The sequence below is a fragment of the Falco biarmicus genome, chromosome Z, assembly GCF_023638135.1.
Source record: "Falco biarmicus isolate bFalBia1 chromosome Z, bFalBia1.pri, whole genome shotgun sequence".
NCBI lineage: Eukaryota > Metazoa > Chordata > Aves > Falconiformes > Falconidae > Falco > Falco biarmicus.
Genome location: NC_079311.1, coordinates 59,607,451 through 59,626,017, shown reverse-complemented (window position 1 = coordinate 59,626,017; position 18,567 = coordinate 59,607,451).

The following is an 18,567-nucleotide window of genomic DNA, read 5'->3' as shown; positions in this document are numbered from 1 at the left end:
AATAATTAAGGCCTTTACAGCTTCTTCTTACAGTAATTTGTGAAAGTGGACCCACTTGGCCCTCTCTTGTTGTCTGCCACTGCATGTCTTATATGATCTGCCTTTGCCAGTGAACTGTGGACCTGCCCCTGCTCTCTCACAGCTCAGCTGCTTTGCTCAGCTTTCTGTCCTGCCACACTGTTCAGTCATCCAGATACAGCCTGCTTGCCTGCGGTAGCTGTCACTTTATGTGTAACATCAAATCAGCTGCCCTGACTGTGCTCTGTGCTGTTTCGGATTAAGAAAATGAGGAATATCTGAAGAGAAATGGGTCTTTATGATTTTGCTTGGTGTTTCAGTAGGGGGTCATGTGCCTGATCAAAAGTGCCTCTTTTGACTGAGGCAATTGCTTTGTCCCATCTCTGAGGTATTAAAGGCTTCTGTAAGTGAGATTTCATGTGTGTGGCAATGCAAATGTTCTCTGTTGTAAAAGTGAGCTTAAACATAGAAATTCCCAGTTTCGTGTGATTTGTAGTCTTGATGCTTGTTATCCTGCATCCTTGTGCATCTCCTTCTCCATGTGCATTTTGGAAGCCAGCCCCACTGCAATGCAGGTTTGGAAGTAGATTTCTGGCTGCTATCTTCTGGTTTGGGGTTTCTTAGGAAGTGATGTTGATGGGCCTGACTGATAACTTGTTTCTAGCCTTGCAATGACATTGAGATTCTCCAAGAAGTTGTTCAGATGATGATAACATGCTGTGAGCTGTGCATTTTCGCAGTAAAATCCTCAGAAGTCTTCCTGGAACTTAATGATTCTTTCATTGGCATATAACATTTGATCAGGCATAGACATATTCCAGGTTCAGTGCCCTGACAACCTATTTTAGTAATAGTAACACTACTGCACACACCACCACTTATGTGCATGTCTTAAAGAGAACTCATCTACAGGGAAAAGAAGTGAAAGAGAAAACAAGTTGCAGCAGATCAAGCTGCAGCTCTTTACAGCACGGAATCCAGAAAATGGCTTTTTCCACCCTCCGACTACCCTCCTTTTGATATGGATGTACATTGCTTGAAAAATAGATATCTCCAAACCTGATCTGGTGTTGTCCTAACTTTCTTAAGGGTGGAAGCATTGGCTAGAGTGACACTGCTTGGAGAATATGTTCTTGGCCTCAGCACATCCACTGGGATCACATTATCTACCTCTTGCTGCAGTGCTGCTTTGGAGGATCCAGATTGCCTGGGGATGGATTAAAGGCACATCTGCTGTAATGCGGAGCTGAAAGTACAGGAGAGCAGTATGTCTGTGGTGTGCCAAAGAACTCCATCGAGTTGCTCAGAGTTTGGGAAGGTCACTGGCCGAGCCTTGATGTAGTCTTGGGCTGGCCAGGGGTCCCAGCAGCATACTCGCAGAGACACAAGGGGAATTTCTGCATAAATGCAGCCCTAGAACACTGTGTGTCCAAACAGGAGGAAGCTGGTCAGTGTAATCTCTTCTGATAGGTACTGATGACATTGGGGCACAGGGGTTTTTATCAGGCAGCACCAGGAAAGGCTGCAAGGTACGACTAAGAGGCCAGTAATTTTAGTTGGAATTCATGCTCTGTGGAGTATTCTAGCCAATGTTGGCAGCTTGTTTGACCCAGCACAGGGATTTTACATAGAATCAGTGAACTAACTTTTGGTGCTTTGCTTGGTACTGCTTGCTACAGTCTTGGTGCAGCTTTTTTGAACCAGTTTTAAGATACTGTAAAACATATTTTTGCTTTAAAGTTTCTCATGTAAGGTTCTTTTTGTCCCTGCATTATGTGTAGCTGTTTCCCCTCCCAGCATCCCAAGGCTTCTGGGTTCACATGGAGGCCTACTGCATGTAGGAGACCTCCTGTTGTCCTGCTGCAAGGACAGGGTCCTCATTCATAGCTATAGGGATCCTGCTGCCATGCTGAGGCATTTGGAAGTGAGACACCACAGTACACGGCACTGCAAAGCTTAAGTCCTGTGAACATATTTCCAATATTCCTAGTGCTTCTGACCTCATGACATTCAAGGATAAAAATGTGAAGGAAACTCAGAAAGTCCAAACAGGTCTAACTATGACTTTGCACAGTGCTCCTTGTCCAGCTGCATTTCTCCGTAAAGCAGAAATGTAAAAAGACAGTAGCTTTTACCACTAGATGGCATTTAAAGACTGGTTATTTTTAAATTTCCTGAAACAGCCTAACTAGGTAAAATGATGGATTTCTACCCTAATTTTCTTCTCTCTCCATGCCATTTGGGCTTGGGCACACAAGCAGGTTATAAATACAGAAACACACAAACAGGGCTATAAGTTAACGTGAATGAGCTGTGGAAGCCTGCCTTACACTCCTCAACCTCACCAAAATTTTCTTAAAGAGCTGGGCAAAAGCAGTGGATGCAAAAAAAAAAAACAAAAAACAAAAAAACCCCCAAGCAAATCATAGCTTTGTTGAATCAACTGGTGCTGGGGACAGCCACCAAAAACAGTTTGTTGCTGTCCTTTGAGGTGATCTCATCTGAGGGCTACTAGCACAGTAATATAGCAAGGCTTCCTGTTGCCTCTGTAGCAATTGGTACCCTAGACAGCATCACCTTTCTTTGTACCCTTCTTAGGAATCGCTGCTGCTGGTAGATCCCCATAAGTCTAGTGCTGCAGAGTGAACAGACACCTCAACACAGGCATGCAAATTGCTCCAGAGTTGGAGTGCTCTTCTCTGAACTTGTTATTGATGTTAACTGCAGAGGAATAAACATGGATGCCCCTTTTTTTGCTGTACAAGTGATAGCATTGTCTGCATTTTCTCATTACCCACTGAGCAGCTGTCTCAAACAGCACATGGATGTATAGAGCTGTTGCTGCGAGTCACTGTCCACCTGCCAGCAGGGGCAGGTCACAGAGGCAGCACCAGCCTAAACTCTTTGGCTTAGATGCTAACTCTAGTTCCCTGTTTTATAAAGGCTATTAATTTTTTTTCCAGTGGCATAAAGCTGCCAAATGTCTGACATCTTCACTTAGTGATTACAAATAAACTTAACAACCTTGCTCAGTTGTAAAGGCAAAAATTGACTAATACAGGCAAGAGACAGAGTAGTAAATGTAGGCTGTTCTCTGAAAGAGAGGAGAGCTCAATACCAGGAATTCAGGCTGGAGATCCCAGAAAGAAGAATATCTGCTATTAATGATGCCAAAATTATTGGAGCTAGACCTCTCTGGGTTGCTGCAGCTTCCTGTAATGAGTATGCTACTAGCATGACCATCACAGTGGATTTGATAGTTTGTGTCATGCATACCCCTTGCTAGAGCACCAGGAAGAGAGGTTATTCTGTCATTTCTTAGGGTATGCTGTTATGGTGTTTACAATGCCTGTCGTGTGCTTGCACCCAAAGAACATGCCTTCCCACTCTGCTTTTTCCAGGCACCCATGTGCAGTTCCACTTCCATCTGCTCTGTCTGCACTTCTGCACCAGCCCTGCTGATGCTCCTGCTTCTCACACTGGCCTCTGGCAAACCTTGAACTAATAAGGGCCAGGCAATGACATAGAAGTTGTTTGCCTGCATGCTGTGTACAGGGCCGTTCTCTGCCTGTAGTGTGACCCAGAAATGAAGATGACTGTTGTTGTTACGGGAAGAGAAACAGTTACACAGGCCAATATAGAAGGAGGTGGCTCGAAAGCAAGAAAACTGCCTCTGAGTTAGTTACCATAATAGTAGGGCAGAAAAGCATGCTCATCTCTCCCTGATTAATCCTACTGTGAGAACATGCAGGTGTTAACACCTATTTGATGTGCAATACTTAAATATTAGTTGTGCAGGTTGCAATCTTCCCACTTCCCTCCATCATGGTCCTGCTACAAGTTGCATAATTTTTAAGTTGTGGTTTTAATAAAGAATCAAAAGGAGCACAGAAATATTGGATGGTGTGCAGGTGTGAATTTGTAACACATTGTAAACAAATAGGTGACGATTAAAAGGATTTCTTGAAAGGATTTTTTCTTGCAAATGCAGTCCTTTTTTGTCTGGGTCATTACAGCAAAAAAACACAGAGACTTTTTTTGAGGGAAGGTAGGAAGCAACCTCATCACCAGGTTAATTAAACTGGCAGCTTTGTCCAGCTGACTCATATTTCATGAGAAATTCTATAGGTATATTATCATTTAGTTAAAAAATAACTGGAAATGTGATCATAAAACTGCTGTAGTCATTTATAGCCATGGAGGGATGCATGTAACTATTCGTATGGCAATGCATTATGTTGAGATTCTAATTAAGAACAAATCAGGTGTGACCTGTTTTGATAAGTATGGCATATGAATTACCTGGTCTTCCACTGAAGCTTGATGAATTAAAATGAGCTCAGTAGCTTTATTACCTGAATAAAAGCCAAATTGGATTTAATCTAGTTAAAAAACAATTATTTTTCAATTTTTACTATTAATTATTAGATAATTAAATGAGATCCAAATGAAATCCAATGTCCAGGCTATCAGGTTTTGATATGAAGCCAGATTTTTAATTCTTACATTTCCTTAGGCTGAGACATAGGCAATACATCTGATTTGTGTCTAGTATGTACTTTTTTTCTGCAAAAATTACAATATTTTCTATTCTGGGGTAAAGTAACATTTAGGATTGCAGGTTTTTATCTCCTTTTTAATTCTCAGCAGCCTCTTGAGTCTGATTCATTCCTCACACCCAGAACAGCCTCCATCTCTTTGGAACCAAACAAAAGTTGTGTCAAATAAGCAATGTTCAACATGATATCCTGTTCCCAATTATGCCCCTATGATTCTTCTGTGGTTTCTCCTCTGGGAGAACATTCTGTCTTGGAAGAGAAATTTCAGGCTGTAGTTTTTTCAGAGTTTTCCCTCTGAAACAGGGTCTCCCAGTATAAACTTTAAAAATGTATTTGTGGATGTCCTGTAGGAACTTGTCTCTGCATTTAACTGTAAAGTTGTATTTGCATGTCACACACACACATTTGAATCTAAGAAAATTTACTACTTTTGTCATGTGAAATGCAATTTTTTGAGTCATTCTACTTAGAGGGACATACCTTTTTTACCCCCTGTCGTCCTCATTAGAAATATTTATACCATCTTCTCAAAATATTCCATTAAGTTCTAAAATAGATCAGGAACAATATTTATAGTGAGGAGGAACAAAACATCACTGAGAAAGCCATGCTCTTGAAGGGACATACTGTACTTTGGGTCAACAGCTGAGGTTCAGCTCACCTCTAAAACCACTACTGAAAAGCCAGAGAAGGGAGGTGTAGGAGGGATCACTCTGTATTGTGCTGAAACTTGTGGTATCTTTCTTTTTCAGCACCCTGCTTAGTTGGCTTCCCAAACATCAATAAATCATGAAAATCAGCATTTCTTAAATATGAACAGAGCCCTGAAAAAAATTTTCTTCTTGCTTGTTAGAAAAGCACAGCAAGTAAGCTGGAATGCACCTGTGTTTTGAAAGCAGGAAGGTTAGCAGAGAAAATTCCCCTAAGACCATGATTTCAAAGCAGTTCTCAACCTGAATTTTTTTCCCTTCCTCAGAGGCTAATGCCTTGGTTTCTTTCCACATGGAGATTCTTTTTGCAAACCAGTTGCTTCCCAACCTTTGGTTTAACCAAGCCCTTCTCTTCACATGGCATTTCTTGGCTGTCTTTCTCTCAGGCACTTTTCCTGGATTTTTCATTAATTCATAGAACAGCTCAGGTTGGAAGGGATATGAAAAGATCATCTTTGTTGGATGAACAAAGTTGGATGGATGGAGAAGTCCAACATTTCATGGCGAAGAAAGCCTAGATGAGATTATCTAGTAGCCTGTCAAAACACATCTTGAAGACGTCCAGCAATGGGGGCTGTACAATATCCCTGGGGAATTTGTTCCAGCAATTGTTCTCAATCCATACTTACTAATATAGGTGGCTCTTACCTTGAGTATACTAGGTTCCCTACACCAGAACTTTATAATCCTTATTAAATTTTGCTTTGTCATTCTGTCCTTCTGGTGACATACAGCAGAGACATAGCACGACCGAGTTTTACTTCCAGTGTGATAAAGGAGGACTTAATGAGATAAGACCTGTATATGTTGTGCAGATGTGTATTGTGCAGTAGCTCTCAGTGGAGATTTCACTGGCCACAAGCTCTCAGAGAAAGGGAAATGGTGACTCAGCATGAATATGAAGAGGAAAATGTAGGAGAAAGTTCTTCCCCAGGTGGTAACAGCCACTTTTCTCTCTTTTCCAACATAAGTATGTTAAATTCCTTCGTTAGAATTATCTTGATAATTGATAGCCTATACTGCTTGCTTCCTACTATGCTCTCCTAAATCTCCATTGCAATTTACGTATGCATATATACACGCAAGTCACCACAAGATTTCTATTAAGATCCGCATCAGCTGAAAAGCATTGTAGCTACCTCTTGTTATTAACCACACCAAAACTCACTTTTTGGACTTCTTGTTCCAACTCCAGAGTGCCAATTTGCACACCCTTTTTGAAGGAGTGAGACTGGCTACAAGTGAGGCCAACAGAAAACCAAACTGCTTACTGTTACTGATGTGTTTGATACCTGATACAGCTACCGAATTAGTGATGATGAAACAACTTTGAAATAGTACCGAGACTGAATGAAGGTGTAAATTATATATGATGCTGCTAGCTTTTTTCTCCCTCTTTTGTTACTCTTCTGTTCCCTGCTGCTAGTGTTGACTATGCCAAGTCTTTCAGCAGCCCTCTTTTTCACTGCAGATGGAGCACAAACACTTTTAAAAGTTGCTATGCATGCCCGCAATGATGCTCATAAACCAGCTCCTCATTTCAGGAATGCTGTAGCATGAAAGCGTAATGGTACTCATCTCTGTTCAAAAGACTTCTTGGTGTTTATCTAACTCTGGGGCAAACATCTATATTTTCCTCTGCCTAACGAGAGGATTTAGGGTAGAATTCTGTTATTATATTGCCAATAAAAACTAATCATGTCTTCCTTGAGAAGCATAGTAATAGCTTTTCAGATGAGAGGAAAAAAGCATCTGCCCTGTGCTAGCTTGATTTTTCAAGGTATTTTAATAACAAATAACAAATTTAATAAAGAAATTAATTTTCCAAGATATTTTAATAACAAATTTTCAAGATACTTTGAAACAAATATTTAAAAACTAATCCTTTACTGGAGTAGTCATGAGGGACAGAGATATAAAAATATTGCTTTACTTTTTGGGTAATTTTGAATATAAAACTGGGTAAGAATTGGGAAATTATTTCAACAGCTATAGCATACTGAGAAATAAATATATTCTCAAGCCATTAAAACTCTCAGAGGGACCAGATGGTTGCCAGTGGCAAAGTCTGTGACTTTGATACATGCACCTTTGTTTAATGAGTCTTCAGAGAAATATGGAAAATTTCACAACACAAAAATTCTTCCTTAAAATCAAGTGTCTCAGACCACTTTGTGTCACAGGGTGGTTAAGTTTTCTCCTTTGATCCTTTACCTCTCATCGGTCTTTCTGATTCCCTACAGGGCTGTGTGGAGGAGTTGGAGATGGACTGCTAGGCCTTACTACAGGTGGTGACAACTAATGGAAAAGACCTTCTCTGAACTGCTCAGGGCTAATACTTGGGGCCACAGGCTAGCTCTTTCAAAAGTCGTCATCAGCAACTGGGAATCCAGACCCTCAAGCCTGGATTTGCTGAATGAAAACTGGGTCTGAGATTGCCTGATGGGAAGAAGAGGGGGCCAGATGTGACATGACATCTTCTGAGGTCAGGTTCTTGGTGAAACTGCTGTTACACAGGGGCAAGAAATGTTCTTTAGGGGAGGGGAAGTGGGACCTGTTATGCTTTCCAGTGACAGTGTCCTAGGGCTACTGTGGCAAGTAAAGCAGAAGTAGCAGGTATGTGCATTAGCATAGCAGCTGACTGGAGCACGGGGTGAATCGCCACCTTCCTCATCACTTTGTGACTGATCACAACAAATACAATAATGTCCACAAGTCTGCTTGCCAAGACTGAGATCCTCCTTGACTGTTTCAGCAGCAGTACCCAGGAAAGTGCCTGCAAGAAAAGACAATCCCTCTCGAACCAGTAATGGGGCAGCTGACAGAGCAGGCAGAGGCCACAGCTACAGCAGTGGCCACATCCTGTGTGGTCCCAGCCCTCAGCCTCAGCACAATCCTGTGACTGCCTCTTGCAAATGCAGAAATCAAATGGAGGAGGGAAGAGCAGCTCCTTGGTGGTTCTGTGCCCCTCATGCTCCGGCCTCTACAGTGGCCAGAGCTGAGAGGCACCAGCTTCTCTGCCTGCTGCCCACCACCCAGGACAAGGGTGGTCAGCAAGGTCCTGCTTCCCTGTGCAAGAGCAGTGGAGACACAGGCATGGTTGGTGTGATGTGCAAGGGTGTTGTCTTGGGGAACTGTTCTTGGGACCATCCCTACGTGTGCTTCGATTTGTTAGTGTTGATGCAGCTGTGCTGTATCACTCTTCAGCCTTCCACAGCTTCTAGGCTTCTGGAATTACACAAGCAAGCCTCTTCCTTCCCTCCTGCTGCATAGCTGTATGCCAGTACTGAAGGTATGTGAGGGTACTCTTCAAGGCTCTTGTGACTCTCCCCTTGAGATGTTGTGGTAAAATTGAGATTAAAGAGAATTTTTCAGGGATTTCTAACAAATACCTTTTGTCAGGGGGGAATATTTGAGGACTCACATGGGCTGCTGAGATGCTCTGTCTCTCAGAGGAAAGTATGTTGCTCCTTAAAGCTGCAAGATCTTACCAGTAGGGTGATGTGCAGGATCTAGTAGCTATGAAGGACAGCAGCTGAGACATAAGTCCAGCAAGGTTGTGTGTCTGGGCTTAGGAAGTATCCATCTCCTTGCTTCATCTGTGACTAACCCCAGCTTTTAAGTGAACTCTAGTCCTTCCTAACTTTTTAACCTCAGAACGTTACAGACGTAACCAGTGACTAACTGACTTTAAATAAGTAACATAATCTTGTACACATATACTCCAGATCTTCATCCAGAGGAAAAGATAAATTACCTTTAGCTGAAATCTACATCCTTTAGTGACACATTTAAGGTAGAGCTAGCTCTCGCTGCTGCCTGTAATGTGCCTGGACCTGGACCATGCACAGAAATGTAATTCAACCTGGGGAAGTATCACACTAACACAGCTGAGCCACTCCTATGACTGTTAACAGGCATCACCAGGGCACTGTGCTTTGTAAATAAACTTGCTTGCTAGCAACCGCTTTATAAATTTATAAATTACTAATGCAAGACCCACTGCATAGCACAGATAAAGCTTCAGAGGCAGGTCTTACAGAGCATCCAACACACACAAGCAACAGCTGCAATATCATTTCAATTGCTTCCCTAATCAGACTAGAAAGCCCATGCTGAAGTATTGAAGACATGTGACAGACTATGTGTCTATCTTCTGCCTTTTCCTACTAGTTTAAGCAGGTCATGAAAAGTTTTGCGTACTTCTCTTCAAAACAGCAGATTAAGTATAAAGTTGCATATATATAGATCTTAATTTTTTAAGTTATCCTTACACAGACTTGACATGCAAAGGTGATAATATTCACAAAGAACTGACATTGAGAGTTGTCCTGTAAATAAAATAGAAACTTCTTTAATGTGTAAGTACATGGTATTTCTTAAGATACCTCTGAGATATCTGACTACAGTGACTGAAAATATGATCATTCAAGGCTGTTCAGTAAGACCCTTTGATCCTGTTAGATGCTGGTAGACTCCAGTCCAAGCACTTGCTACTGACAGCATGATTTTGCAAAGTGATGTAATATTGTTTCATCCCTCCAGATGAGATCCAGCCCCTGGCCTGTGAACCTAAGCGGGTTTGCAGCAGTACTGATGAGGTCACAACAGGGAGAGTGTGGTGGGTTGACCTTGGCTGGTTGCCCGCTGCTCAGCAAGCCACTTTATCACTCCTCTCCTCAGCAGAACAGGAGGGGAGAAAGTAAGATGAAAAAAAAAACACTTGTGGGTCAAGGTAAAGGCAGTTTAATGAAGCAACAGCAAAATTTGCGCACATTAAAGTGAAGGAAAACAAGGTATTATTCTCTACTTCCCATCAGCAAGTGATGTTTGGCCACTTTCCCAGGAAGCAGGGCTTCAGTATGTGTAGTAGTTGCTCTGGAAGACAAACATCTTAAATAACAAATGTGTCCCCCCCTTTCTCCTCCCTTCTCTTAGCTTTTATATCTGAGCAGATGTCGTATGGTACGGAATATCCCACTGGTCACTTTGGGTCAGCTGTCCTGACTATGTCTTCTCCCAAGATCTTGCCCACCCACAGCCTGCTGGTGAGATGCTGGGGGAAGGTTGGAGAGACAGCCTTGATGCTGGGTGAGCGCTGCTCAGCAGCAGCCAAAACCCTGATGTGTTATCACCACCTTTCTAGCCACCAATACAAAGCACAGCACTATGAGGGCTGCTATGGGTCTCAGCCAGACCCAATACAATCTCCACCTCTTATTTCATATCATTTGCATCATGTTTAGGTCCCACATAACTTAATTCATATATATATATATATTCTAACCATTCCATTGTATTTAATTCTCATTACTGAAATTCCTTCTTGCCAACACTTACAACTTAAACTACATACCTAAACCATCTTTATATGCAACATGCAGATTTATACATTCTCATTAACTACTATCCCTTGTCCCTTAACAGATAGATATTACTCTTGCGTTCCATGAGCTTCCTGTAGTCCTTCAGAAGTTCACAAAGAGGCTATGATTTGGGCCCCATCTGTCAATATGGGTACTTAAGACAAAAGAAGCAGTATGTTCAATTGTTGGGCTCCAGCACCAGCTTGGTTTGGGTCATTGTTGCACTTATCTAGTTCCTTGTGAATCTCACTCTTTGTCAGTTCAGGTCACTCCACTACATGACTTCCTACAACATATAACTCATACCATGGATTATTTTTCTCCCAAGGTTAAATCTCCTTGAGACACACACCAGGTCTCCTCATCCTTCTGCATTACCCACCAAGCACACACAGGTCCCTGAGTGAAGACAATTCCATTAATGGGTTTGCCTTTTCCCATGGGAGGAGCAATCCATTCCTCCTCCCCCAGCCACTTCCTTATGTGCAATGCGGGGACCTTATCTCCTGCCACAGTATGTAGGTTTGGTTTTTTTTGTGCAGGACTAGGATGGTTAGCAGATCCTCTGGTGTTACCCAGGCAAGTGGCTTCTGCTAAATTTGTATCCCAATGCTTCCATGCCCCATTGCCCAATGCTTTCAGCGTGGTCTTTAACAGTTCATTATATCTCTCAGTCTTTCCAGAAGCTTGTGGGTGATAGGAGATGTGATACATCCATTCAATGCTGTCTTTCTTTGCCCAGGAGTTTATAAGATTATTTTGGAAATGAGTCCCATTGTCTGATTCAATTCTTTCTGGAGTACCATGTAACCGCAAAATTTGTCTTTTAAGGCCTAAGATGGTGTTCTGGGTAGTGGCATGGTTTATGGGGTATGTTTCTAGCCACCCAATAGTTGCTTCCACCATGGGGATTATATAGCACTTGCCTTGGTGTGGTTCAATATATTCAGTTTGCCAGGCCCCACCATATCAGAGCCAGACACTGCCCTCTGTTCCAGGGAGATTTTACTTGTGTCACTTGCTTGATTGCAGCACATTTCACATTCATAAGTGACCTGTGTGATGGCATCCACAGTCATGTCAATGCCTCAATCGCAAGACCATCTGTATGTTGCATCACTCCCTCCATGTCCCAATGTTTTGTGGGCCCATTAAACTACAAATCACTCACCCTTATGCTCACAGCCCAGGTCCACCCAAGCTACTTCAATTTTGGCAGCCTCATCTATGTGTTCATTGTGTTGATGTTCTTCAGTGTCACAGCTTTTGGGCATAGGAGCATCTACATGATGTACCTTTAGAACCGTGTTTTTTACTTGGGCAGCAATGTCCTGCCACAGTGCAGCAGCCCAGATGGGTTTACCCCTGTGCTGCCAACTGATCTTCTTCCACTGTTGTAGCGACCCTCATAGGGCATTAACCACCATCCAGGAGTCAGTACAGAGACAGAGTACTGGCCAGTTTTCTTGTTCAGCAATCCCTAGGGCTGGTTGAATGGCTTTCACTTCTGCAAACTGACTTGACTCTCCTTCTTCTTCAGTGGCCTCAATGACTGGTTGATGGCCTGACACATCAGACCCACAGAAATACAAAGCTTTGGTAGACACTGGTGCACAGAGTATGCTGCTGCCATCAGGTTATAGGGGCACAGAACACGCCTGGATCTCTGGAGTGACAGGGGGATGACAAGAATTGCCAGTATTGAAGGCTGAGGTGAGATTAACAGGGGACAAGTGGGAAAAGCACCCCACTGTGACCAGCCCAGAGGGACCTTGTATGTTTGGCACGGACTGCCTCAGGAGAGGGTACTTCAAGGACCCAAAGGGGTACTGATGGGCTTTTGGTGTAGCCACTGTGAATACAGATAAGATCACACAGCTGTCTACCCTGCCTGGCCTCTCAGGAGATCCCTTCATTGTGGGGCTGCTGCAAGCTGAAGAACCGCAGGTGCCAGTTGTTACCAGGATGGTGCACTGGCAGCAATATTGTACAATCTGAGACTCCCTGGCTCCCATCCGTGAGCTGATTCACCAGCTGGAGAGCCAAGGAGTGATCAGTGAGACTCACTTACCTTTTAGTAGTCCCATGTGGCCAGTGCAAATGTCTGACTGAGGGTGGAGGTTAACAACAGACTGTTGTGGCCTGAGTGAAGTGATGCCACCACCGACTGCTGCTGTACCAGAGAGAGAGAGAGAGAGTAATTTGGTAGTCAGGCTTGTATTTTCTATCATAGCCAGAAAATCTGGCAGGCACTGAGAGAGGAAAAATGGCTGGGGCAGGGGCTGGCAAGAAAAGGAGGTTGTTACTCATATGATCAGTGGCCTTTGATGTGCAAAGATCTCCCAGGTCACAAGAAATCAGAAGCATCAGTTCCCCTGAAATGCCCCACAAATACAGGAGATTAGCAAAACCCCCAACACAACAATGTGTGGAAGAACACATCAGTGCTGAGCAAAAGTGTCAGTAGCTGAAAGAAGGCATGCTATATACGTGTAGGCCATGGCCAGTCATTGCACAGCTTGTACAAGCCCATGCAAGCCAATGCAAACAATTCTGTATGTTCTCTGCCTCCATTATGTAAGATTCCAGCTCCAGATTGGTTTGTGGGGTGTTTTTTCCAAAATAAAAATGCAGTGTAACTTGAAATCTGTCTTTGCTATAAGAAGCTGCAAATCATTAATGATCAGTGCTCCATGCAGATGTTATCAGTGCCTATAACTCATCTTTTTAGCCATCATGGTAATGGGACATGGTAATGTACCACAAGTTGTGTATTTCCTATGGCTGAGAAGATGATTTCAGTAACTGCTAATAAAATGCGCCATAGACATCCTGAAAAATGCTAATCAAGCAGATGTCTACAAAGCTCTTCCCCCCAGTGATTTCTCTGAGAAATCATTTGAAATACTTTTTTTTTTTAAATTGAGACCCTCGGAAGGTTCTTTAGATGACATTTTCCCCTGGATTCCAGTAAGGCAGCACCTTCATTTTTCTGAGAAGGTGTTCAGGTGAAGTGAAGCGTAAGATTGCTCCCAAGTAAACATTCAACTTTACCTAGAAATGGCCTCATTACTCAGCAGGTCATACATTCATTATGGGTTTTTGTCTCGAGAACTTGCAGAGTCACATAGCGTCTCGTCTAAGTGTTTTAGCACTGGCAAAAATGGGTATTAATGATTTGCCCTAATAGGGCCACATTGTAAGATTTGATTTGAATGCCACAGAGTAACTGGGTCATCTAGAGTTGACCTGCCTGAAAATGTCAGCACAGCGTGCAGCTATTGAGAGAGTTAGGTGCTGCTGTTTTGATTAGTCATTTTATGACTCTGTCCCTAAATCCATCCATTCAGTCTTTTTTTGGCTTAAAGCCAATACCAGCTGCTCAGGCTGGGAACTGCCTTCTCTTAGGAAGACCAAAGGAAATGTTGATTTGTGGCTGTGTCCGTTCGAACCAAAGATCAGCAGGGGAGACTTTCTTCCAATCACAAGTGAATTCAGTGCTGTGGGTGACAGGTAGGCCACTGCTGTAGTTTATAATGACTCTAGTTAAATCCCCACCTGCATACTTTAAGAGCAAGTTAAATTAAGATATTGCACAAAGAGGGTTCCAAATGTAGGTGTCTTCCTTTCTTAAAATAATACTTAAAAAGCAGTCACATGCCTAAAAGTCTATGATGTGGAAAAACTTTTCTGCCAAGCCATGACAGGTACTGATGGGCTATGCAATATTTGAATGGAAATCTGACTCCACCTCTGACATTAGCAAGATGCCGTCTGTTGAGGTAGCTGTCACTAGAGTCGTCAGTATTACTCAGAAGTGTAGTTGCATACTAGATTAAATATAGAGATCACAATTATAAATAAAGTGAAGTGGTTACTGATTGTGGTGACTGATTTCAGAAAAATCTGGTGGTCTCTACTTTTCAGCAATGATATCCATATAGTCTGTGTCTGATTATAGTATCATAGGATAATTCAAGTAGGAGGCGACCTTCAGAGGTCCGTAGTGCAACCTCGTGCTCAGAGTAGGGTCAGCTATGAGGTCAAAACAAGTTGTGCAGGACTTGTCAAGTTACTTCCATGTGCATCAGTCTCTGCAAGAATTCTGTGCAGCTCATCTGTAGTTTTGATCTTTGCCCTAATCTCCTTTCCTTCTGCCCCGTCTGGGGATCACATACAGTTGTTACACTCACCAAAACAGTCTCCTAAGTTTGCACTAAATTGTTTATTATACGTGTCAGCAAAATGCTGGAAAACACACCTCAAAATGCCTCTGTGCTCATTCATACCTAAATAAGTAAGTTCAGTTCATCCTTAGTTTTGTTTCCTGCCTCACACCCTTTCTTCAGGCTTAGATAGGATCTCACAGAGTAACTTCCAATTTCTGCTTTAAAAAGTGTTTAGAAAAATGTACTGTATTTCTTGGCATGTAGCTGTCACTTTAATATGAATGTCTCAAAAACTATTTTTTTTTATACAGCTTAATTATATTTCTGAGCTGCTCACTCGCAGCAGGTCTGGAACAATTGGCTTGGCAGCCCTTTCACATTTGTCTTTCTTATGCCCTCAAGTACAGACTTTCCAGTTTATTTTCTATGTGAGCGGAGGTGTCTAATGATACCATAGTCCAGCTTGGCAGTTGATTGCAGGGTTGTACAGATTTGCTACCCTATTTCCACCAGTGCCTGCCACATCATTCATTTTCCTTGGAAAGGTCTTAGATGATTTTATACTTTTAAGCACTTCAGAGAGATACCTCCATTTATTAAGCTATGGATGGTACATCTTTAACATAATATGAGCAGAAACATTTCCAAATCAACACCACTCCCTTCTGCCTGTGCAGGAACTGGAATGAACTGTGGAGGGAACTCCACACTGAAGCAGCCTGGATGCCCTCCCCTACTGCTGCAGAGAACTTGGCTCTTGGCTGCCTGCAATTGGTAGTGCTAAAGTGGAAGGTTACCGATGCTGGAAGTTAGGAGAAAGCAGCCAGACAACTTCTTTTGCCTGTTCTTCAGCTTCTGTATACCAAGCACATTCTCGGCCTGAAAGTATCTTGGACCTATTGAGGAAATATTTCAGGATCCTCATGAGTCTTACTCATATACTCCACCAGATGTCAGGGAGCCATCAAAGTTTTTCAGGGTCCAAACTCCGGTTCTTATCCATCCGCTCAGGGATAATAAAAACATAGTCTGGACATGACCAAAATATACTTGGAATGACATAGCACAGGGAGAAAAACTGATAGCAAGACAACTTCTCTGAAACATTTACCACTCTGCAGGCCACAAATGTTCAGAGCTGATGTTGGCATCCTTTTGCACATTATCTTTAGTAAGCCATCCTTTTGTCTCTGTGCTTATGAGGAATATATTTAAATGATTACCTTGAATATCTATCTGAAGGCCCCACAAAGCCATTTTAGACAACCAAGGCTGAGCTGCCCTGGTGGCTTTTGCATAACTTTGCTGTGTCCTGCTGCAGGCTGATATGGAGAGCTGTGGTAGATTTGGTGTTGAGAAAATGAAGACTGCCTTTGCCACCAGTACCTAAAGTCAGGAAACGCAGAAACAGCATCCAGAAAAAAAGCCGTTGCTGAGACAATTATCTATGGGAATTGCATTCAGTGACAGGGTGTCTGAGGAATAAGGCTTTTCTCTAATTGGAGTTAGGGAGTGAGTTTTTGTCTTTGGTGAGAAATCAAAAATTATACATTTTTATGGGTAGCTGAGAGACTTACTAGTCATAATAGAAATCCTTACATAGAATCCAGCTTCTACTAGAATAGAAGCATAGAGGGTTGTTTAGCCTGGCGAAAAGGAGGCTCAGGGGAGACCTTATCACTCTCTACAGCTACTTGAAAGGAGGTTGTAGTGAGGTGGATGTTGGTCTCTTCTTTCAAATAACAAGCAATAGGACAAGAGGAAATGTCCTGAAGTAGTGCTGGGAAGGTTTAGATTGGATTTCAGGAACATTTTCTTCACTGAAAGGATTGTCAGGCATTGGAACAGACTGCCCTATTGTTGGTTGAGTGGTTGAGTGACCATCTCTGGAGATATTTAAAAGAAGTGTAGATGTGGCACTTTAGGACATTGTTTAGGGGTGGCCTTGGCAGTGCTAGGTTAGCAGCTGGACTCGATGATCTTAAAGGTCTTTTCCAACCTAAATGATTTTATCCTTCTGTGATTCTAAATAACTATTCAAAGTGAAAACAATCTGCATTATTCCATATAATGGGTAAAAAAAGAAGTATAAATCACACAGGGTTGAAGCTGAAGTCTCTTTCTGATGACTAATGTATTGTTTCCAGAAGAAGGCCATACATAAGGTGTATAATAAAAGAAATATAACTAATCATTTTTAAAACTTGTAAATTGTAGAGACTCCTTTTTCCTCCCTTATCTGCTTCATCAATGCCGTCACAAATTTATCACCTAGCCAGCAGAAGAGGTAACACTGCACCAAATATGTGCAAGGAACTGGGAATCAGATAGTATGATAAAATGTAATTATGCTATTTAAAAAATATATTTCTTTGGAGACATTCATATTAAAGTGACAGCTACATCTCAAGAAATACAGTACATTTTTATAAATGCTTTTATAATGTAGAAATTGAAAAAAATTGTGCAAGATCCTACTTAAACCTGAAGAAAACAGGCTCAGTTTCCAGTCTAGGTAAGAAGCATGTTTTCCAATTTGTTCTGTAGAATTGTAAGATTCTGACATAAAAGAACAAAAATGAAAGATGTATTCAGTAGTACTTGGGAGAAGCCGGTGTGAAGGCCAAGAAAGGGAAATAAGGGAAAAGCTCTGCATTCCTGATGTGAACTTTAGGCCTTTTTCTTTGGATTCTGACTGATCAAATTTCATACTTCCTACCTGATCCTAAACCCAAAGGCTTCACAAGGCAATAGATGAGTAAATTATGCTTCGGCTGTAGAACTTACAGGATATATTCAATTGGGTGAAGTTACAGCCTTAGTTAATCAGTTGAGAAAAATGCAATTTTTTGAAGGCTTTTTCTTGGGATTTTTTCATAGTACCAAGGATGTTTGCTTCTTTTGTCTTTAGTTGCCTAGTTATAAAAGACTTCAGAGAATGTTCACCAAGAGAATAATGACTATTTGCAATTTTCCTTTTCCTTTTGAATGACCTTTTCAAGGGAGACTCACAAACATCTTACCAAAACAGTTCCCATGATTTCTCCTGGGGGAAGGTTCACTGCTGTGTGTGCTGCCTGTACACATTTGTTTGTGTTTGGCTCTTTAGGGAACTAAAGCTGAATAGACCAATTTCAAGGATACCTTGATGACTGATAATGCCTGAATATCAATAAATACCGGTCTGAATTAGTTTCTTTTTCTTAACACCTAAGGAAAGAAGCAGATCAAAAAAAAAATCCCAAACAAACCCAAACAACAAACACTATTAGTCTGTCATGAATATTTGGGTACATTAAAGAAAGGACATCAGAGAAGTGGGCTCATATTATGTTTGTAGGATGTTATTTCATTTCAGTCCCCATCAGTTCTTGATGCTGCAGAGAATGCAAAGACATCAGCTGGGATCTGAGGGCTTTGTCATACCTACAGTGAAGTGTTTTATTTGAATTTTGGAAGGATTTCCTGGTTCAGTATATCTTCCAATGACACCTTTACTGCAATGCCAACATAAAGTATTTCCACCTTCCACATGCAGCCAAACATTACCATCCCATTGTGCATCCCCCTGTTTGAGACTGTCCAACCTTTCCTGGCAGTAGCTAGGAAAAAAAAAGGTTGCTTTTATCCTGCCCCATTTTCCTTTTCTGCTGTACAGTGCTGCCCTACAAAAACCTATATCAGTACAACTGGGTCGTGGGAAATAACTGGATGAGATCTCCAGTACTGTCATGGATTTGTGTCA